Source organism: Canis lupus, chromosome 20 (assembly GCF_048164855.1).
Source record: "Canis lupus baileyi chromosome 20, mCanLup2.hap1, whole genome shotgun sequence".
In the NCBI taxonomy this organism is placed as follows: domain Eukaryota; kingdom Metazoa; phylum Chordata; class Mammalia; order Carnivora; family Canidae; genus Canis; species Canis lupus.
In genome coordinates this window covers 52,675,472-52,698,957 of record NC_132857.1, presented here as the reverse complement: position 1 = coordinate 52,698,957, position 23,486 = coordinate 52,675,472, and the positions used below count along the sequence as shown (strand labels likewise).

At 35.6% G+C, this 23,486-nt stretch overlaps 1 long non-coding RNA gene across 13 annotated transcripts in view; it reads right to left on the bottom strand.

Moving 5' to 3' along the window:
* The window catches only part of LOC140611963 (uncharacterized), a 157,786-nt gene that overhangs the window by 39,554 nt on the left and 94,746 nt on the right, over nt 1-23,486 (bottom strand). For 3 of the 13 annotated variants that reach the window (XR_012013286.1, XR_012013289.1, XR_012013290.1), the window contains 2 exons: nt 18,122-18,281; nt 2,466-2,626 (listed from right to left, as the gene is read on the bottom strand). The exons of 2 other annotated variants lie outside the window; for them this stretch is intronic. This is a non-coding gene — a long non-coding RNA (uncharacterized lncRNA). Of the gene's footprint in view, nt 1-2,460; nt 2,627-18,121; nt 18,282-19,252; nt 19,343-23,486 lie in introns of those variants that run through there. 8 more of the 13 variants (XR_012013285.1, XR_012013288.1, XR_012013297.1 and 5 more) reach the window with 5 other exon arrangements.

The window sequence follows — 23,486 nt, the reverse complement described above, 5'->3', positions numbered from 1 at the left end:
ACTCTTTTGGGTGGGGATTGTGATGTGTTAAAAGCTCGCCTACGAGGAGAGGGACAAGCAGGTCCTTCTTCACTTCACATTGGGCCCATTGACCCCAAGACTGGGGATTTTATTTCCCTGGGATTCTATTGAACCAAATAATGCTCAAGTCCCTGCTGGAGTTTCTGATCTAGACCTGAAAATATTTACTCAGTCATCCTGTGCAATTGTTTCTGGGATTTGGGTAAAAAGGAAAATGAATTAGTGTGTGTGTGTGTGTTTTTTTTTTTTTTACTATGATGATCACTAAAAAGCTCACTGTATAATAAAAACTGAAAGAGCAGAGTGTCGCCTGGAATTCTGAAACAATCCTCAGAAAGGGAGGGAAAACTTTTAAGAATGACATTTCTCTTCTACAGTCACTGTTAAACAATCAGATTCATGCTGTATACAAGACCTTCAATAGCAGACTTTCTACTAAAAGGTATCTTGAAAAGTTTGAGTCATATTGCTAATATTTGTAGAAAGGTAAATATAATTAGAAATATAGAGAAGTGAGAAAAGATAAGTGTCTTAAGACCTATACTTTTTTAGGTTCATATTTCTTTAATTTGCAATTTTCACTCTTCATATGAAAGGCCTTAGGCAGAAAGTACACAAAAAGTCCCTGTTCTACCAAATTTAGAGAAATGAGGTATAAAATAGAAAGAAGGGAGTCGATAGTGAGAAGAGAGCAATATATGGTCCACTGAATAGATTTGGGTCAAATCGTAGGTAATACTGCAAATAAGGTGGCTGGCTTCTTTCTTCCATAGAGAAATCTTAAATGAATTAAGAAGTATTGAAAATGGCTACACTACGAAGCAGTCTTAGATAACTAAGATATGTTAAGAATAAAAAGATATACCGGGCATCTCTCTGGCTTCAGGAAGACACCCCCAGCTAGAGTAGCTTCTGATTCCTGAAAATCTGGTCTGCTTTGGATCACACATCCAGTTAAGTTTTTACATGTTCACAGTTTCAGAAAAGTTTTCTCCCTTTTACTTTCTAACCCCAAATCCCATGCCTCAACCTAAAGTTCAGTTTGCCTCTATTCCGTGGCAATGGGGAGACTCTTACAGAATTCAATCATTTTCAATGTTTCTCAAAAGTATGTCTTTCAGATTACTGGAGTTAGAATCACCCAGGGTGCTTGTGAATTCTGGATACCCAACCCAGAATTCTTGATTCAGGACCTTCTGGAATTTACCTCAAGAATCTCCACTTTTGTCAAGCTCTGTAAGGCAATTTTATGCACAGCAGAGTTTGAGAACTTCTAGTAAGCCAGCGGTAAGATATTTCCAGAAAAGTCTCCAACTATGCTTCGAACCTTAGCCAAGTGACTATAATGATTACATCTAAGGTAGAGAAATCCCTTTGTTATGACATTTTCCTCGCTGGGAAGCAACCTTGATGAGCTTGACTTTGGGGGATAAAAGGAGTCTGACAGAGGAAATGCCATTGGATTTCCAGCCCCGTGGAATGAACCTCTGAAGTGTAAGATGCCAAAAGGAAAAGTAAATTTTTAGTGCTTATCACCAACACATCTAGTCGTTCCTAGGAAGCTTATGACCTAGAGCTTATGACTAGATAGTAAATATTTTAGGCTTTGTGGACCATTCAGTCGTGGCCACAATTATTCAGTTCTGTTAAAAGTAGCAATGAACAATGCGTGGTGAATGCATAGGTGTAGCTGGGCTCTAATAAAACTTTGTTTGTTGACACTGGAATTTGAATTTCATATAATTTTCATGTGATGTTAAAAACAATCATTTAAAAATGCAAAAAGCATTCTTAGCTCCCTGGGCTGTACCAAAATAAACACTGGACAGGATTTAGCCCAAGGGCTGTGGTTTGCCAATCCCTGCCCTAAAACAGTTCTCAAAATTCAAAAATCACCTGGAGGGCATGTTTATTTTTTTTATTTATTTATTTATTTTTTTTTTTGGAGGGCATGTTTAAACACAGATTACTGGACCTGATTTGCAAAATTTCTGATACTGGAGGTCTAGGGCAGGACCCGATAATTTGCATCTCTAAGAGAAGCTCCTAGGTGGATTCCGTCTGTTCCAAGTGCCAGGCAAAATAATGTGGTAATTTTTAAACATCCAGCTCATTCTATCAAGAGCACTGTATTCTGTAAAAAGTCCTATATTTGGGAAGAACAAGGAGAAGGCAAATAAAGTTTAAGAGAATATTTTTGCTGAGAAGTTACTGAGAGGCTGGTTTAGGACTTACCATCGGCAGAGGTGGAGATGTAGAAGATTTCTTGGCAAAAGAGACCAGGGAGGAGAAGAGAATAACAGGGAGACGGGGTGGAGAGTCCTAGTTACCATTACATTAAGAACAGGTTTGGCTGATTCATGCTGACCTTCAAGTAATCTAATAGAGAGGCTGAAACTGTTCCATGTGAATCATTTTTCCTGAAATCCAAGCCATTATTGTTATTTTTATTATTGAGGAAACAAAAATGATTGTGTGGTCAAGTAATTGGTTGACAGTTCAAAGCAACTACACAAAATTAAAAGGCCCGGCTCTTGTTTTCAGCTTTTTTGCTCCACCGTGCTGGATGGAATGCAAGCTCCGCTTCGGGGGCTTCAGTCTGCATCTAGAGGTCGAAGAATGAGGGTGAGGAAGTATGAAGACATCTCTCCACCCCTTTATGTGCTGGGGGTTCCTATCCCCATTTATCTGTCTATTTCTTTCGAGACTGACCCTGTCAAGTGCTTTCTCTCTCTTTCTCTCCCTCCCAGTCTCTCTCTTTCTCCCTCGGCCCCTGTCCACAGTACCTTTGATCTTTTTTTTTTTTTTTCCCACTGACTTCTAACATTTTTCCTCCCAAACATAGATCATCTTAACATTTAACTCTTTACCCAAATATGCTCATTCCTTGGGTTTACACACTAATTAATTTATCTCTTTAAATAAAAGCTAGCATTTACAATTGTGGGAAGAAATGAATGCCCACTGAATGAGAAAAGCAAAGCAGAGGCTACTTAGAGCGCACAATAGCAAGGGACTCAGTCACCATCACTTGTGTTTTGACAGATATTTAAAAGCAGACAGAAGAGTGGGAAAGCTTTCTACTAAGAAAAAAAAAAAAAAAAAAAAGGGGGTGGGGTGGGGAGGGGAGGCTTTAGGTATACCCTGACTGGAGGCTGTTGGCACAAGAAAGCTCTAGGTTAGCTAAATGGAAGGACATCCTTCTTCTGTGATTAAGGGTGTGACTTGACTCTCTGTAGTTGGTCCTAAGTCGGAAGGGACAAAAATTAGGGAGGCTGTCAACTGTTAACCAAGTCTTGGCCAATTGGGGCTGATTATTACAGAAGTTACTGTTTAGCTTCGAGGATTGTCACCAGAGATAATAATCGGGCTAACTGCAAGACTGGCTTCATAAGCTGTTTATTACAAAGGAGTTCGTTTCCTGGGCAAGTTGGCCGTTGTCTCTTCTGCGTATTTAATCTCTCACAACACAATAACCTCTACTTCTTCATCTGTTCGAGCTTTCCCCTCTGAACTTTCCATAATCTGGTTTCTGCATGAAACATGCTAATTAGGTATTTCCCAAAATGTGTTCCTCAACATTTTGGCCCGAGACACTTGATATAAAAAGGTTAGTGGCAAACACAAGTTATGGAAAGACAGAAATTTATTTCCACTCTCATCTCCGCACTGTGAGCTCCAGGACCTAACTGGCATACTAACAGCTCTGAGAAGAAATTGAGGGAGGAAACTCTCAGTTTCCCAAAAATACTTGATCAAGGAGTCCCACTCTTGTTTTATACATTTAAAATAACATTAAGCAAAATAAATAAATAAAAAAAATAAAATAAAATAAAATAAAATAACATTAAGCATACAGTTATATTTACTATAGACATTAAATACTTTCGCAGTCTTTGTCATCCAGCTACGCTTGTAGTTAATACTTTTTCACAAGCACTACCTCCAGGAACACTGCCAGTCAAGACACCATCACTTCACGATTGTCACATATAAAGGTCCAAAGGTGGTTTCTTAGATCTCTTTCTCCTTTACCTTTGCATCATGTGACACTGTTGGCATAAACCTGTTGAAGCGCTCTCCTTCCCTTAGCACAGTCTGTCTTTGCCCAATCGTTGATTTCTTTGTTGACTTAGGTTTTACTTAATCACATTCTCCACCTTGAAGAATTAATAAAGACTAAGCTCTCTACTCTATGTTCTCTATACTCATACTCTCTTTATGAGTTTTCTTTAGGACTCAACGTCCCTCCTTTCTCTCCTTTTAACTTCTCTTCCCCAGTGAGGGGGCTGAGGGTCAAGTTGAAAGACAAAGAATAGTTTCCTGAGGGTGGAATTTTCAGAAGGTCAGAATAATAAGAGCATGCAATTGCTTTTCTCTCCATTGCATTTGAAATGGTAAGATTTTAAGGTTGCTTTTCATAGCTTCCTTTACCCCACCCCTGCCTTGAATACTCACATTGGCTCTTCCTTTGGCATTGCGGCTGAACTCTTTCATAATCTTTGTCTCTGCCTCCTTTTTCCTGTACCTAGGACAGTTTTCCTTGGTATTACAGCAAGATTAGAAGTTTCAATTTGGAAGTCTAAGAAATGAACTAATTAGACTCTCTGGATCCAATTAGCTCTGTTAGCAATGGATATCTGTGTTTGGTGAGTGTAGGGTAGCAAGAAGGAACAGGAAAAAGGATTAACTTAGGTAAAGTAAATGTTAGATAAAGGTTAGCTTGTGCTCTCTTCCGCAGCACATATGCTAAACAAGGTTAGCTTAAGTAAAGGTATTTATTATGGATTCCAATCTAGCTTTTGCATTAGGGTTTGGATTGCAAGTTCCTATTAGTAAGAAAATGCTGTTTCACTTTCCTTACCAGTAGTATATATATATATATATATATATATATATATATATATATATATATACATATACACCTTGGAGACCTTACAAGGAAGAGGAGGAGTGAATCAAGCTAGAATATGTATGTTGTTGAGTCTCTGGCCTAATTATAATAGCACCCTATTCCCACCAGCAATCCCAATGATATTTATTCTTCTCTAGTCTGAACACCATCTCCAATTGTTAGTAATGCTTTTGAGTTTATCTTATCAGACTTGCTTACACTCAATGTATCATCTTTTCCCTCAAATTGGTTTCGACTCTTAATATATCTACCTACCTATTTCTGTCGATGATAATATTTTTCCTAGGGTTACAGATCTCCATATTAGCATGAGTCTTTTGTTTCCCCTCTCTCCCCTATATTTGCCAATGACCCTAATGCAGGTAGCTAACAAATCATGCTGATTCTTCTTTAATAAGGTTACTAACATCTATTCTCTGCCCTCCCTGTAGACTGACTTCAACCTGGTCCAGAGCTCACTCTTGAATTTGCATCATTAGAAAAGCTTCATAGTCAGCTCTTTGACTCCAGGTGGCATATGTGAAGATATAGAACTTCATAATGGAACACCTCCCTCTTGTGCCTAAGTACATCAGAAATTAATCATGATTTTCTGGGGCACCTGGGTGGTTCAGTTGGCAACGTGTCTGCCTCCAGCTCTGATCATGATTCTAGGGTCCTGGGATCAAGCACCACATAGGGTTCCCTACTCAGTGGGGAGCCTGCTTCTCCCTCTGCGGCTGCCCCTGCTTCTCCTCTCTCTCTCTCTCTCTCTCTCTCCCAAATAAATAAAATCTTTAAAAAAAATAATCATGACTTTCTTTAGCAAAGAAAGTAGCTGCAGTATATTTTTCAATATGCTGCAACCAGCACCAATACAGTTGTCCATAAAATTTGAAAAAGCTGGTAGCCCTTAGCAGCAAAGTATGCAAAAACCGAGGGGAGGCTCTCATACAGGTGGTAAAAGAAAATCAAGAATACCTGTTTAAGACACACAGCATTCAATACAAAGGACTATTTTTACCCCAGTGTTTCAACAAAGGACTATTTTTACCCCAGTGTTTCAGATGAGGTAAAGGAGACATAGAGTAAATAATTCCTTAAAGGTCAGTCAACAGTGCTGTTTCTCCCTGAGGGCAAGGGGTTGTCTGTTTTGTTTGCTGCTGTGACTCCATCATTTGAAACATTATAAATATTCAAAAATATTTGTTGAATTACTGAATGAAGGATACCCCCTTCTTCATCATGAGATTGGCTTAGTCTCTGTGAATCTGTATGCGTTCAATCTGTGATTTTCGTCAAAGCTCAAGTCTTGCCAATTCATTAAGACTTTCTTGACCATTCCAGAACTCTACGATTTCTCATTTTATTCAATGCTATCAGTGACATACTACCTTATAATAATATTTTTAATTTCTACATATATTTTTGTCTCACTCAGATCTAGGGTTCTTAAGAGAAGCTTTCACTTCTTTTGTTATATCACAGGACTTGATTATTTTCTAACTAAAAATATATTTATTCATCATCTACTATGTACCAGAGACAGTGCTAGCCTCTGGGTGCAGAGTGGCTGATAAAATAGCCTCACCCTCATAGAGCTTACAGGCTAGTGAAAGAAAGTGACATTAAACAAGCAGGTGAACAAAAAAAAAAAAAAAAAAATCAATTATATACTGTGATCAGTAGTACTCTGAAGGCAATAGAACAAGACGATTTAAGAAATAGGAACAATTTTAGATTGAGTTGTCAGAAAAAGTCTCAGAGTAGGTGAGATTTAACTTCAACAAGGATAAAAAGGAGCTAGCCAGAAGATGAAGTCTCCTGGCTGAAGAAATGTCCTGGGCAAAGGTTCTGAGGTGGGAAAGAGATAAATATATTTGAAAATATAAAAGAAGGCCAGTGCTGATAAAGTCCAAGTCCAGAACAGAATGAACAGTGGGAGATGAGGAGCTCACTAAATACATTTAAATGATTGATGCTTTATAAGAAAGATCACAAATCAACCACACAACATGGACATTGACCATTCTGGCAGCAAAATCTGTGAATGGTATCATTTTTCTCTTCTTTTTTATATTCTCTACTTTTGGTCTCTTTTTATAAAGATGTGTTAATGATTAGAATTTTGGCTTTTAGCCTACATTTTCAGATACTCCTTTGGAAGTCTCAAGCTTTGAGACAGACGGAATTGAATTGGAGATCCTGACAACATAAACTTTAAAAATAATTTTGCTTTTTTTTCCTGTCTCAAAGGAAGAAAATAAAAATGTGGATGAAGAAAACTATGAAAGAAAGACAGTCAAGGTGAATATTTTTTTCCAGTTCTGTGCAAAATTGGCTCAAATTCTTTTGGCAATAGGTAGGGACATATTTTTAAAAAATGAATTGTGTGAATTAAAATTGCAAGTTAGATTACTTATATCATCCAAAGCAGGATACTAGATCTCATTTTTCTTTAGTTTTGGCCCCAAAATAATTTAGATTAGAACTTCAACCATGATTTCCATACACACACAGATGATATTAGAATTATGTCCTATTGTACATCGTGTCAAAAACCTGTACCAGTTTAAATTAAATTATTAAACTCGTGATAGAAAACAAAAATGTTTTTTTTTTCTGAACATTTATTTCCATGGTGGCACACTCAAAAACTATTATGATCACAGAGCATAAAGTTAAACCTTATAGAAAAATATTCCTATAAAAAAATGAACACTGAATCCCCTCCTAGAATCTTCCTACTCTTTACAGTTAATATGTAAGTACTGTCAGGTACCACCAAATGAAAATATGTTAAATTAAACCCTAAAACTCACACAAATAAAATTAAAATAAAAGTGCTTATCAGCAAGTAATGGAAATCTGTTCTGTTTCAGAAAAGAAAATCATTTTAAACAATCTCTTTTAAAAAATTGGGATAGGTACTAAATTTCTTGATTTCCCTCTTTTATACCCTAAATATTTTTTTTACCCTAAATATTTTCAAACTTCATTTTTAAATATACTCTATGTCAAATATCTAGAATTTCTATAGTAATTTTTGATGAACACATTCATGAGTGTTTCAGGAAAAGTGATAGTCCTAAAGAAGACTGGGCTTCAAATAGTTAAATATATGGGCATTCATGTTTTCCTAAAGTAGAAGGGTGGATAGGACAAAAGACAGCACCTTCACCTGAATATACTCACCAGGTGGGGATTAGTTAATTGCCCTATAAAATTACTATGTTCTGCAGGATAAGAGACATGATATATATTGTAATTTCTAAATCAACACTCCAGGAGGCAGTCTCACCTACATGTGTAGTGATTTACACACACACTCCATTATTATAAGTGAGATTTACATCTAAACTCCTTTTCAGAGCTAAGGAGAAACCTAACTCAGTAAAGTCACTTCAAGTTTTTAGACAGAATTCAGGGATCAGACTAACATAGGTTAGAAAATGTCAATGTTTCATATGTCAAGAGACAATAGATATAGAACGTGCTTATATCGTGATTTCTTATGTTAACACTTAGACAAAATAAAGAAAAAATAAAATGAAAGTGCTTTAGTGAAATACTTTCAGAAGGTTCTGGTGACCTTCAGTTTATCTTAGATAGAGTTTTCTTCTTGGTGCGTGTGTGATATGCTCAGTCCAAACTTTAGCCAAGGTCATTATTGTTACAGTTTCTATTCAAATACATTTTTAGTCTTTTTACTTAGGAAGAAAGCAGAAGGGATTTCTTATAGGGAAACAACTTGGAAAATGAGAGAGATCTATAATTTCAGTTTACACAGCTTATAGAGAAGCTTAAGGTTAAAGCAACAAAACATAGCGAAACTCAACTTGCATCAACAGAAGCAATTGCTTTAAGGTTTTATAAATGAAGAAGAAGCAACAGATTTAGTTTTAATGTGATCCCACAACATGCCTGAATCGATTTGTTGGTAGACTACAAGAAAGAAAAGTATTTGAAGGAAAGATTAATTAAAACATTTTACTTTCTCAAAATGTTTGTGAGTCCTCTACACCAGGAACATCACATTTTGCCCTACAATTGGCATCTGTACAGATTTGTACGTAGGCTCTAGTTGGACAGACAGACTCATTAATTCTCTCTTTATCACAAACCCAGAACATCTGGGTATTGCCCTTTAAAACAACATTAGGTTAAGAAAACAAACCATTTCTCAGACCTGACAAAAGGTTTTGAGTTACAGGATAGACAGTCTTAGGGTGAATAAATTAATATGTTTGGGTATCATATGCAGACTATTTAGAAGTTGATTCACAACTTTATAAAATTCTTAATCCCACACTTTGCACTTCTCTTTTTCCATCATTGTTCCCAGATTTTGGCTAAAACTGAAGATAATTACTGTGTTTCAAGGAACAAATAAATTTGAATAAATTAAACTTGATCTCAGAATATTTGGGTAAGAGTTAAAGACCTCAACTACTCCAAGCCAACTCATTCTTGGGACAATACTGACCTAACTTTATTAGAAGGAAAGCTTAGTTTGTTATTGCAGACCTTGAACATTCTAGGAAATCTTTAAATTCTAAACTTGTATTTCCAATGATTCACCCAGAAGGTTTTCATTTCTTTTTTCCTTCAAAGATACATCATGCCCCTCCTGAAACATCATAACTGTTAGAGAGCCAATAGGCTGATTTGGCCATCATACAAATGAACAAATTTGCTTTGAGAATTGTATATAGGAAAGTGTGCTTTTTATTTAATGTTCGCACTAAAACAAACTTCAGAGACAGCCAGTAGATTCATAGCCTTAATGGAGATGCCAGACCCCTTTGGATCTCATATATAAGTGATATCACCACTCATAAGACAAGAAAAGAAAAAAAAGGTATTAGCGGATCTGAATTGACTGGACTTTTGGAGTGTATATGCATGTATGTGCGTGTGAACGTTGTTCGCTTCACAGATGCGACTTTAAATCAGCTTTCCAAAAGTGTAACACATATATATTTTTTTTATTATAAACAGACCTTTACATGCTACTTTGACAAGATTACAAACTGAAGCTTCCTTCAGATTGTTAGTACAACAACAAAAGTAATTTATTGGGTGTGTTTAGATAAGATTGGTACCTGAAGTCAATCCAAATCCAAGCTCCTTGATTTTCCAAATGTAAATTATGCATAATAGGCCTTCCCTAAAGCATCTATGATCTAAAGCTTCATTCTATAAGGACCATAAGAAAGTTAGAAAATAAAAATACCCAAAAAACTTTTTAATATATAAAATGAACCCCTAGAGTTGCTTTATTTTAAATGTGCTGTTGTTAGCACTTTCAGATGCAAAGGGGACATTAAAACACACACATATACCCACAAGCTTAATGTTTTCATTTCACCTCTTCGCGTTTTATTCTTTTAATAGCAAAGCTACATGGAGGAACTTCAGATAACACTTACCAGCAAAGCCCCGTGTAGTGACACAGCTAACTACCCCCCGAGCTTCTATTTAAGGTTACCTGGCATAACTAGCTCTGCCAGATGTAGTTTTGCAATTGGATAATTTGATTTGCTGACAATGTGCACTGCCTTAAAATAGGAAGTGCCTAGGTGACCAGTGTCCAAATCACACATATTCTTTTGGTTAAGACGAAATATGAGTCTGAATTTAGCCTTTAATTACATTTCCTTCCCTACCTCCAACAAACAAATTTTTATAACCTCCCCAATGAAAAAAGTCATATTTTGTGAATTACTACTTTGGAAGCAGCCCAGAACCAAACATTATTGAGAAAATTTCCTATTATTTGCATTAATCAAAGATGTACATCCTCTTGTATTTTCAATGGTTTTATCAAATAGCTAATGTCTGCCTTGGAGGCCTGGTTGGCCACAGGATTTCAGGCTTTTATCTAAGCTACTAACTGGTAAATTGAAATTACTCTTGTAAGAACCTAATGCAGAATAAAACAAGCTATTGTATATGCAAAGTAATGCAGGAGAGCTTCTGCAATATCTCAGGCGCTTGGATTGGCTCAAAAGCATCTTAATTTGGGGGCTAACGATGTACCCAGATCACATAAAAATTAAAGGTACCATCAGTAAAAAAAGAAGACTTCATGTCAAAAGAGAAATAAAATAGTATTACTTAAAAAGAAGCATTGAAAGTAAGCGTTTCTGAAATTATCTCCTCTAATAAGTTGTGCCTGTCATTTTTTTTTTTTTTTTTCAGTTTGGCGTTAGCCCTGTGGAGGCTGCATTGTTCCGTCAGGATTGTTCTGTCAAATGAAAAACCTGTCTACATTTTACCATGTGCTTAAACAAGCAAGACTAAGTATTAAATCTGAGGGCTCTGTACTTTAAGAAACGTTTTTACAAGTGGAAAGTTATTCAGCTTAGATAGTTCATCCATTTTCCAGAGCCTTTTAAACCTGTATAATATATTGAATGTCAAAAAGCTATAAAATCTCTTTAACTATTGATATCTATTTGTAGATAGCAATATAAATCCTGCCATAAATTTGAATAAGTAAATGACTTTATCTAAACAAAGATTTGGAACATCGCTCTACTGTTATAGAGGCCTAGCCTTCTTGTTATATTGTACACTAGTGAGCTTGATTTTTTTTTTTTTTTTTTTGTCACGGTTTCTAAATAATTATCCTAGAAAGTCAATACTGGGCCTTTTAAACAAAAGTTGGTTTAACTATAATATAAATGTAACTGCTATCTACTGTGTTTCTGTACTATAGATACAGGTGCATATAGCTACTTATAAATATTAGAAGTATGAAAGGAAAAAAACACTGTAATATCATGGGGAACTTTCTTCAAATAGCACCTTGTATTAGTTAAAGTGTTGTTAGCCACCCATACAAGCAAACCCAAAAGTTTATGTTTCATTGATGTAAAGCAAAAATTAAACATTCCTAATCTGGGGCAGTGTTCTTCCAAGTCCTGGTTCAGGAACATAGTCTTTGCACGTCTTGCATTCTTGTGCCTTTTCAGTAGGTGGCTTCCATTGTCACCTTGATAGTCTCTGTCTACTTTGTGAGAGGGGAAACGATGTGGAAGATCGCAGGGGCCTGGTCTGGAAGGGACACATGTTACTATTCCTCCCATTCTCTTGGCTAGAACTCAGTCACATAATCACCAAAACTGGAAAGGAAGCTGCAAAATTCAGCCTAAGTCTAAGTGGTCCCATGTCTAGGAAGGAAGGAGATAGGTTTGTGACCAGTTAGTAAGTCATTGCTACAGTGTTCTTTAACATGCCCCTACAGTTTCATGGCACGACCATCTTCATAGTCTTTTTAGATGATCATTTCATTCATCAACCCCACTCATGACCATGTGTCCATCCCTGCGTTCATGCTCTCTTCATTTCTCGTCCGAGGTTTTACAGTAGTTTTCCTGCAGCTGACCCCCCTCCATTTCTAATTTAGGGTCTACATGAGGGCTAACACTCTAAAACACAAATATCATATAATCATTCCCTGCCTCAACAGTCCTCAACTGTCCAATCTTTACGTTGGCATTTAATGCCCTGAATCATGATCTGGCCCTTTTAGCTTTTCCATAGTTCATCTTCTATCAGTGTCTGTATTTCATTTCAGTGATGGAGAACTACTTGAACTTCTGGAAGCAGGTTGCGTACTCACCTGTGTCTATGTATGCATATTTATTTATTCCATCTAAAGCCTTTTCATTCTTGTCCTATATGGAGAAATTCTACTCATCCTTTAAGCTAAAGTCTTAACTTTCTGCTAAATTTTTATTGACTTTTCAGGAAGTCTTGATATTTTTTCCCCTATAAATAAACAAAATATTCCACTACTTATAGTAATTACACATACCCATGACTGTTAGTTTATTCTTCTATCTCTTTCCTAGGGTTGGGAGATTATCAATCTTTTGAATTATGTGATATTCTTCTTTGATCAAGACATCTAGCATAGAATCTGGCACAAAGGAGGGCAAAAGATGAATAGAATCCAATCTTCGCCTAGAGCTGGCTAAATTATTTTGAGTGAATGAATGATAGTCAAAAGTACAAGATAAGCTTTCATGTGAATGTGGACATGTTATTATGTGGGAATTTAGATATAAACTCCACAGTTCAGGATTCAAGCTGTTTGGTTAACAGTATCATGTTTAAGAAGTTCTATCAGCTTCATCAAGCTAATCTCAAATTATTATATAGATAATCCTGATTATTTTCAATCATATATTGTCACTTACCCTGACTTTCTGCCACAAACTATTTTCCAGTCAATAGCCATAACATTTTTCAAGACTCAGTGTTTCTGAGGGATATTCTCCAATTAAATCCGCCCTCATTTTTCATTCTCATTTTGATATTTATTAAAACTGTGCTTTGGTGCTTAATTGACTTTATTCCAATTCTAGTAGAATCGCATACAAGTGGTCATGAAAGGGGAAGAATAAATATTAGCATAAATAAAATTATTTTGCTTGCTAAATTGGCAAATTTACAGCAAATTGGATTCTACATATCAGCGAATCACCATCTAACTAACAATTCCTATGTAGATATTTTGAGGCCATCGCTGTCAATTCAAAGACATTATTAACTATTTGAAAGAACAAAACTTATTTTGCAAACTCCAAGGAGCTTATTACAATGTAATGTAAGCATCAGGTAATTAATAATTAATAATAATAACTTGCTGAATGATTCTTTGAAAGAGGATAGCATGTATGTTGATACTAGACATGGTCACAATTTATACTGACTATAGTTATAATATCAACTTATAAATTCAAAGCATCGAATCAGAGAGAAAATACACAAAACAAATCTTACAAATTAATTGACATTGTATATCAAAAGAAGGTTTTGCTTAAATGAACATTTCACATTTTATCTACTTGTAATTGATTAGAGATTCTCAACCCAGAATGACTTTACACCCTATGGGACATTTGGCAATATCTAAGATATTTTCGAATGTCACAACCTGAGAGGTCTTTTAGTGTGTAGAGGCCAGGGACACTTCTAAACATCCTATAATCCTCAGGAGGTAATTCCTTTACAGCAAAGAATTATCTGTTCCAAAATATTAATAGCGCCAAAGCTGAGAAACTCTGGGTAAATCATGGACTGACATTTAATCTGAAAGACATTGCTTTTTGTATTTCACTGTTTCTCTGACCTTTAATGTTTACTTTACCTTCCTCTGTTCATGTAAGCAATAAACTTAAAAGCTTTTCTTTCTTTCTTTCTTCTTCTTCTTTCTTTCTTTTTTCTTTCTTTCTTTCTTTCTTTCTTTCTTTCTTTCTTTCTTTCTTTCTTTCTTTCTTTCTTCTTTCTTTCTTTCTTCTTTCTTTCTTTTTTCTTTTTTCTTTTCTTTCTCTCTCTTTTTCTTTCTTTCTTTCTTTCTTTCTTTCTTTCTTTCTTTCTTTCTTTCTTCTTTTTTCTTTCTTTCTTTTCTTTCTTCTTTCTTCTTTCTTTTTTTTTTTTTCCTGATGAGTACAGAATGATACCAAAGAACCATGACGATGATATTTAGCAACATATTTATATGCTCGCACTGGAAACAATTTACTGATAGCTTATCAAAAGGAAATAATGTAGGTATTCCCCAAAGTATCTCTGACAGTTTGGGAAGGAGTTTTCCAAGTAAGAAATAAGCTATTTGCATTTGATAGTTTTTTTTTTTTTTTTTTTTTTTTTTATGGACTAGGATCTTTATGTTGACTTTCACAAGGTAGACTTACTGAAAGCTATTCATAAAGTGTCTCTGTAGCATTTCAATATGTAAATAAGAGGTCATCCTTGATATCCCTTACTTGCCCAAATACCCAATCCAACCAGGAAACCATTGCTATGAATTCTATCCTTTAAAATCTCTACAAATAAATAAATAAATAAATAAAATCTCTACAATATGGTTCTTCCACAAAACCCTTGGGAGCATTGCCCTTGCCGAAGCTTTCAGCACATCATGCCTGACCAACTTCCCTTCTTTCGGCCTTTAGGTGCAACCTCATTCCCATCACCGCCATAAAATTCTTTACCTGTTTGCTGTCAGAGTGACTTTTCTAATCTTGAAAACTCATTATATATCTCTCTGTCCTGGTTGCAATTTAATCTCCACTATGGGTCATCACTGAATATATATATATATATATGCATATGTATGCGGGTGCATGTATTTACACTTAAGCTTTGAACTATAAATAAATCTAGACACCTGTGTCTGATACATGCTGCTTATTTTTATTTGGGTTCACTCATAAACTAGTTGGATCTGAGCCTGCAAGTTGGAATTTTTATCATGAAAATTCTACACAGGTGAAATCCAAGGTTTTTCATCCATAAGGTCCTTTGTGATCATTTAAATTCCTATGTAAATTTCCAGTATCCTCCCTTACTTCTCCCTTATTCTAGCCCTTTGCTACTGTCATATCAAATAATGCATGTCCCTAGAGTAGTGGTTTTTTCATACCTTCTGATATTCACTCATACCCTTTTTGTATCTTATGGACACCCACATCAAGAATTCATCTAGAATGTAGAATTATGATATGATCTAGAAATTCCACTCTTAGGTTTATCCTCCAAAGAATTGAAAACAGATATTCAAACAAATCTTGATATGTGAAAGTTCATAGCAGCTCTATCCACAATAGCCAAAACCTAGAAACAATTCAATTTCCAGGAGTGGATAAACGGATGAAAAATATGGTGTATCTATAAAAAGAAATATTATTTAGCTATGAAAAGGATTGAACTACTGATCCATGCCAAAACATGAATGAACCATAAAAATAAGTTGAGAGAAGCCAGACACAAAAGGTCATACATTGTATTATTCCATTTATGTAAAATATCCAAAATAAGTAAATCCATAGGGGCGGAGAACAGATTAGTGGTTACCAGAAGCCAGGGGTGTTGAAGGTTTGGGGAGTATCCACTTAATGGGGACTAGATTTCAATGGAAATGGTGAAAATGTTTTGGAACTAAATAGCAGTGATTCTTGTACCACATTGTGAATGTACTAAATGCTACTGAATTGCACACTTTAATTTTATGTCATGTAACCTTTACCTCCTTTAAAAAAAAAAAATCAGCATTGGATAGCCTTCATATTGGGCAGAAAGCTATTACTGACCTTAACTCTGAAATGCCTTCTTGATTCCAAAAACCATGTTTCTCCTTTTGACAAGACCATACATACCTCAAGTGTTTCACTTGTGTCTTTCTCTCAACTCCAGAGAAACTGCAAATTTGACTCTTTTTTCCTTATCTTTGTCTCCCAAAATTTTATTTGGTTTTGTTTACATACTAAAAACTAAATAGGCTTCCAAATCTGAGGTAACTTAATGAGAGATCTGAGTCTGCTTTCTTAATGAATGATAAAATCTATTTAATCATGTTTAATTCATATGCTCAAAAGTGTTGCTATTTTTAAAGATGTGTAGCGTAAGAGTAGATGGTTAAATGTATATTCATTTTGATTTTTGAGTGCTGAAGGTGAATATATTTGGCATGGTAATTCAAAAACACAAGGAATAGCTTAATCAAATCTATACATTGGTGGAGTGTTTATAGAGTACTCACTATTGATCTTTATATAACCACTTTATATTGGTTATCTACTGCCTTATTTAGTTCTTCCCATTGCTAGTTACTCCACATAATTCAGATTCCTGCCCAAATACCAACCTAGGAGAGGCTATCCTTAGAAAACCTGTCTGAATGCCCTCTCCCCCAAATCCATGGTGTAAAATTCTATTTTAATCATTTTTCCCACTTAAATTTGCATTATTTACTTGCTTAGTTATTAAATGCTACTTGTATTTTCCAAATATTTGCTGTCTGTTGCTGTTACAAATACTCCCAAAACTTAGTGACTTAAAGCAATATCTTAATTAATTAAGCAATTAATAAACATCTTATTAATTTATGATTCCACAAGTCTATGGTTAAAACTGGGCTTAGCTGGTCAGTTGTTCTGGTCTCTGCTGGCTCTCTCAGTTATGTTCAGCTAATGGCTCTTTCTGTGATTGATTGGGGACTTCATTTTGCTTCCATTTATTTCTTTTCCTTGAGCAGACCAGCCCAGGCTTACACAGAACCTGTTGGCAGATGTCTGGGAGAGAGCATGGAAGTATGCATTCCATCAGCCAAAACAAGTTACGAGGCCAATCCAGATATAAAGGATGGAACAATAGACTCTACTTGCTCAATGAGAAAAATTGCTAAGTTAGGAGCACCTGGGTGGCTCAGTGGTTGAGCATCTGCCTTTGACTCAGGTTGTGATCCTGAGGTCCTGTGATCAAGTCCCGCATCATGCTCCCCATGGGAAGCCTGCTTCTCCCTCAACCTATGTCTCTGCTTCTCTGTGTGTATCTCATGAATAAATAAATTAAATATATGTTTTTGTTAAAGTTACTAAGTCAACTAAGAATGTGGATCTAAGGTAAGGTAGAGAATTGAGGACATGGTTGTAATTGATCTACCACAATTCTGTTTAGCTCTGCAGAATCCTATAGCCACACACCCAACCCCCACCCACATCCTCCTTTCTTTATAATCCTAGTCACTAATGTAAACTAAATGCAGTTTCACAACTGCTTGAAGACCTCAGTTGCCATACCGCCCTTTAAAATTGTATTGTCTTAAATACAGTTATTGGCTGAGGTTGGATTTATCCTTCTTTTTAAGACAGTCAAACCTGGGCTGTACGCATTTCATCAGAAAGTAGTCAAACCATCAGTCAAGTCCCCATATCCCTGGATTCTTCTACTTCTATCTTCCTCTTTTCTCTTTCAGCCTCTAGCCTGGAAAACCTTATAGCTAAACCCACTCAAGTTATTACAAGTAAAACTATATTTGATTCATTTGGAAAATAATAAGAATGATGAAATAAAATTGGTGGAAATGCCTTGAAAATTTAAGATTAATGATATTAAATTGCAGTGGTAAGAATTTCAAGTAGACACTTGGAAATACTTCCTGATTATTATAGTTTGAGATATTGGCAAGTGATTTAAAGGGAAGTAATGTTCTCTTTAGAGATTTATCACATGCAAAAAAATAGACTATTGGTGGAACACTTTCAATGAAATATTGCTAAGATATATTGGCAATATTAGAGCAGGTGAATGTTTGACAACTTATAGTTCAAAGAGAGAAAAATATATTTTCCCCTTAAAATATTTCTACCTTGAGTGGGGAGACTGTATTTAAAATAAATTATGCGTCACCTGGGTGGCTCACTGGCATCTGCCTTTGGCTCTGGTCATGGTCCTGGGGTCCTGGGGTCCTGAGATCAAGTCCTGTGATGGGCTCCCTGCAGTGGGCCTGCTTCTTCCTCTGCCTGTGTCTCGGCTTCTCTGTGTGTGTCTCATGAATACGTGAATGAAACTTTTTTAAAACATAAAAATTAAATTAAGTAAATTATGCCATAGAACAATACTTGTCATTATTCCCACTCCAATGGGAGATACGGAGCATCTTTAAGTTTATATTCTGGACCAACATTTATTAATAGAGCCTCCTGATGCCTCTATGGGAATACGTCAAATAGCCTCAGTTTATGCAGGTAGAGGAGCTTCAGCTAAAACATAGATCAAATTTTCTTGGTTTACAATGATGTCAGGTGAAAGCTGAGGCTAAAATGTAAATCCCCAAATCTTTTTTCTAACCTTACTTGTTTACTTGGCAACCCAAGTTTCCTTTTCTTTTTTTCTTCTGTTCTTCACCTCATATCCTTCCCTCCTTTCCTGCTGAGAACTGCAATGAACTCACTTACAAAAATAAATGCAAAACTAAAGGAATGTATACCGTAATCTACTGGTTCAAACTGAATGGCCAAGAAAATATGACTTCATTCCTTTAAATAACCAAGAAAAGTATTACCTGTGGAATTTTTCTGTATTTCCTTCCTATGAGAACATAACTGTTTATGAAGGGGTTAAAATAACATAAACTCTGCTTTTAGTTTTAATGTTTTTGTTGTTGTTATTAATGTAATGTTAAACAGATCAAGAAGCAGACTCGATGTTATCTATCACCCAGCCTTAACAATTACCAACTCAAGACCACTTTCCTTCTCTGTGGTAGTTTGAAGTAAATCATAGTCATCGTATTATTTGTTTTTTTTTTTTTGTTTTTTGTTTTGTATTCATAGTGGCAAATGTTGTTTTATAATAAGGGAAAAAGCATCAGGACTGCACCAGACTCCATGGACTTCCCTTTGCCAGTTAAAATTCAAGGCTGGATTATTGCATTCTGTTACCTGCAAAGCACTCTCCACATAACATTCTGTCATTCTTTGAAACAGCAAATGGAAGTCATTTAAACCAGATGAGCAACAGGATGGGGAATTGGCATACCTACAGCACAGGATACACGGCACCACGCACCTATTTCAAGGGAATGAAGAGTGGGTGGCCGGAAGAAAGAAACTCTTTTCCCCATTTAACCTGTAATTTGACAACATCTGTGAAGAATTATTCCCAGCATTGGCATCATAATTGTTGTATCTAACATCAATCACCAGGGAAGGGAGATTACTTGAAATAGATGTTAACAGCGTTATAGTTTAGCAACATGAAAGTCAAAAATGAGAGGAATGAGATCTGTAAGACAGTTGCCCAAATTAATCAAGGGGCTAGAGAGACACTAAATTGTTTAATACAAAGTGAGTACTAAATCTGCTTATATAAGAAGAGTTTAAGTTCTAGGGACCATCATCTATTCTGTATTCTAGGTACTAAAAACCCAAATATTTCTAAACTGTTATATGATCATGACCTGTTGTTGTTGTTGGTTTTTTTTTTTCCTGCACTGTTGCTTCATTGTTAAGAGCAATATCAATATGAATATTTTATGCAGAAATTGAAAAAAACAATGCAAATACTGATCCCCTTTTAAATAAATACTATTGATAATACACTCAGAAATCTTAAAATTTTTTTTTTTACTTAAATTCAATTTGCCAAAGTATAGTATAGCACCCAGTGCTCATCCCATCAAGTGTCCTCCTTAGTGCCTGTCACCCAGTCACCCCATCCCCCATCTCCTCCCCTTCCACAACCCTTTGTTTATTTCCCAGAGTTAGGTGCCTCTCATGGTTTGTCTTCATCTCTAATTTTTCCCCACTCAGTTTCCTCCTTTCCCTTATAGCCCTTTCACTATTTCTTATATTCCACATATGAGTGAAACTATATGATGATTGTCCTTCTCCGATTGACTTATTTCACTCAGCATAATACCCTCCAGTTCCATCCACATCAAAGCAAATGGTGGGTATTTGTCCTTTCTGATGGCTGAGTAATGTTCCATTAATATACTCACACTCTTCCAGGAATCTGAACTTTCAACAAGCCAAGAACTGTCTTACTTTGGCAACTATTGACTTCATAACCTGTGCCTAATATATTAAGAAAATATTCATGGGCTTATTGGATTACGGCATTATAGCCAAATATGTCTTTGAAATTACAGTTTAAAGGATATTTTGCATGTTACAGTCTAAAAAATCTTCAAAATGTTTTCTTCACTGTCTTCCAAGACATGACCCTCTCTTGTTTTTTCTCATCTCTCTTGGCCTACTTTTTTAAGTACTATTACCTTTTCAGCTGTATTCCCAGAGCTCTTTCATGTAGTTGTGACCCAAATGTATATTTTCAGTTTGGGCCTGTCCCCTGAATTCCAGGCTCAGGTATTCAGCTTCTATGTGTTACCTCCACTTGGATATCTAAGAGCAATGCCAAAACTGAGTTGCCGGTCTTCTCTCAACACCTACTTCCCCCTTCCACTGTCTTTCCACTCTCAGAAATGGCATTGCCATCTTTCCAGTTACTCAATCCAAAAAAAATTGAGCCATCTCTAACTCTTTTTCATGCACAATCTACAAAATATTCTGGTATCTCTACATTCAGAATACAATCAGAATCTGACTACTTTTCAAACATTTCACAGCTACCATCATAGCCCAACCGCCATGATCTCTTGCCTGAATGATTACACTAGACTCCAAACTGATTTTTCCACTTTTGCTTTTGCCTTCCTAAGTCTATTCTCAGCATAGCAATAAGTGTGATCCTTTTAAAACAAAATCAGATCTTGGGGTGCATAGGTGGCTCAGTTAAACTTCCAACTCTTGATTTTGGCTCAAGTTATAATCTCAGGGCCATGGGATTGAACCCCTAGTCAGACTGAGCTCCGTGCGGAGTCTTCCTGTTCCCCTGCTCATTCTCTCTCTCTCTCTCTCAATCTCTTTCTCTAAAATAAAGAAAATCTTTAAAAACAAAACAAAATCAGATCTTGCTACTCTTCTACTCCAATGTCTTCTCATTTCACAAGAATAAAAGGTGAAGTCTTTATAAATGGCTTAAAACTATTTCCCATACTCACACCATCTCTCTCTTTACTCTTTATTATTCCTTGAACATGCAGGCATGTACCCCCACCTAAGGTCTTTTGCACTCGCTATTCTCTCTTCCCAGGGTACTCTTCATCTTATATCTGCAAGGTCTCCCCCATCATCTCCTTTAGGCCTATACTGAAATGCTACATTCTTTGGGAAGGATCCTTACTATCTATAATTCGATCATTCCAACAGTCTCTATGTCTTTTCTCTACGTAATTTTCTCATTGCAGACTCATCATCAACAATCATCACTATGAAATCATTGTGCAATCATGTCCTACATTCATTCATTTTTATTTTTTAATAAGATCATTTTTTTTCTTTATTGTCTACTTATTTGAGAGAGAGAGAGAGTGGGGGAGAAGAAAAGAGGGAGAGACAAGCAGACTCCATGCTGAATGTGGAGCCCAACGAGGGACTTGATCTCATCACCTTGAGATCATGACCTGAGCCAAAATTAAAAGTTGGACATTCAACTGACTGAGCCACCCAAGTGCCCCCCAAAAGAACCCTCTTGATAGAATTGGGATGATTTTTACTTCAAAAAGTATGGCATTATTATTACCTTAAATAATATTAGCCAACATTTATTGTTTCCTTATTATATATCAATACCAAGTATATTAATCAATGGCAATGACAGTAAAGAAGGATAGAACTTCAGCAAATACCTGGTCATCTGAGACCATTTTAAGAGAAAACATGGCTCTGACAACAACAAAATAGAACTATGTAGTTTAGAAAATGTACATATACCCCAGGGTCCTATTGAAATAGAATAGCTTTAGAGTAAAACAAATTCAAATTTGATATTATTGATTTAATATCTAAAGTGTGTTTATGCTTAAAAAATATAGCGAATATAAAATTCAGGCTCTATATAAAATCATTTACTTGTAAGCTAATCAATTGCACAAAGGAATACTAAGTCTTAGAATAATAAAATTTCTAACCCAAAATATTAGTTGATCATGTAAAAAGTTTTTGATTATTATCAAGAAAACCAATAGTCCATTCCACCAGCCTACAAAGGAAAGTGAAGAAAAACACTGAAGATCCTCAAAATAAAGATCTAAGGAGCCCTTCTCTGCTAGAATTGGAAGTGAGAAGTGGTTGTGTTGCATAGGTGGTCTCTAGAACAAGTTTTAATTAAATTGAGTAATAAAAGAGCACTGCCCTTTATGGTGAGAAAGAACTCATAAAATTTTTGTACAAATGCCAGGTAATGTTTGCATTAGTGTCCATAAGGGGTTTCGTTTTTTGCTGTTTTCAGCTCTATAAAAGTTCCACCTAAGAAAATAATGAAGATCCTAGTCTTCCTTAAATGCTTTGTGAATCAAAGGTACTTCACAGGTTTGTCCATGGCAACTTTGGTAATCTGTCTATTACATACTAAATATCAAGGTAAAACAAAATGAAAGCAAAACAAAATGGGAGGTAACTTTTAGAAGTTCCTACTATCTTATTTCTTTACTGAATTGAATTTCATTAAAAATTTAGTTGACTAGGGAAATTCTCATCAACTTTCTGTTTTACAAATGATATATTCTAAGAAAATTCACACCCTAGAAATGTACTTGTCTTATCTGTCCCTTCAAAAATTCCATCATCTCTCCAGCCAAATTTACCTTCACTAGCTACCCAAGTTATCTCTTGGAAACTCAAATTTGATCTTGTTAGTGTTCCACATAAAATAGTTCCTAGATCCCCATAACTCTAGATTGATATCCAAATTGCTGTTCATCCTTATTGTCTACTTCTCCTCCATGTTCACCACATATTCCTGTCACCTAGAATTATTTATTATTATTATTCTCTATGTGTTCTGCTTTACTCAGCTCATTATTTGCAATATAAAGTACCCACTACAAGGAGTGGTTCTGTTCTGTTATCCATCTGCTATCCTGTTTGTACGGTATGACAGAGAGTCAAGGGCACAGGTTTTGTATTCAGAAAGATGTGGGTTTAGGTCCCAATTTGTTCAAATGTGACCTTGAGGAAATAAAAATATTAATCTATCCTAGTTTTTACTATTTTTACAGATAAATAGTGAAAAAACCTACCTCATATGTTTTTGGTGATTGACAAATACAAATATTTAATACATTAAGATTTCCTGCTGCGTCTTAAACCATAATATGTGCTCAATAAACACTAATTATTATTTTATCATAAAAATGATAGTCCCTTTG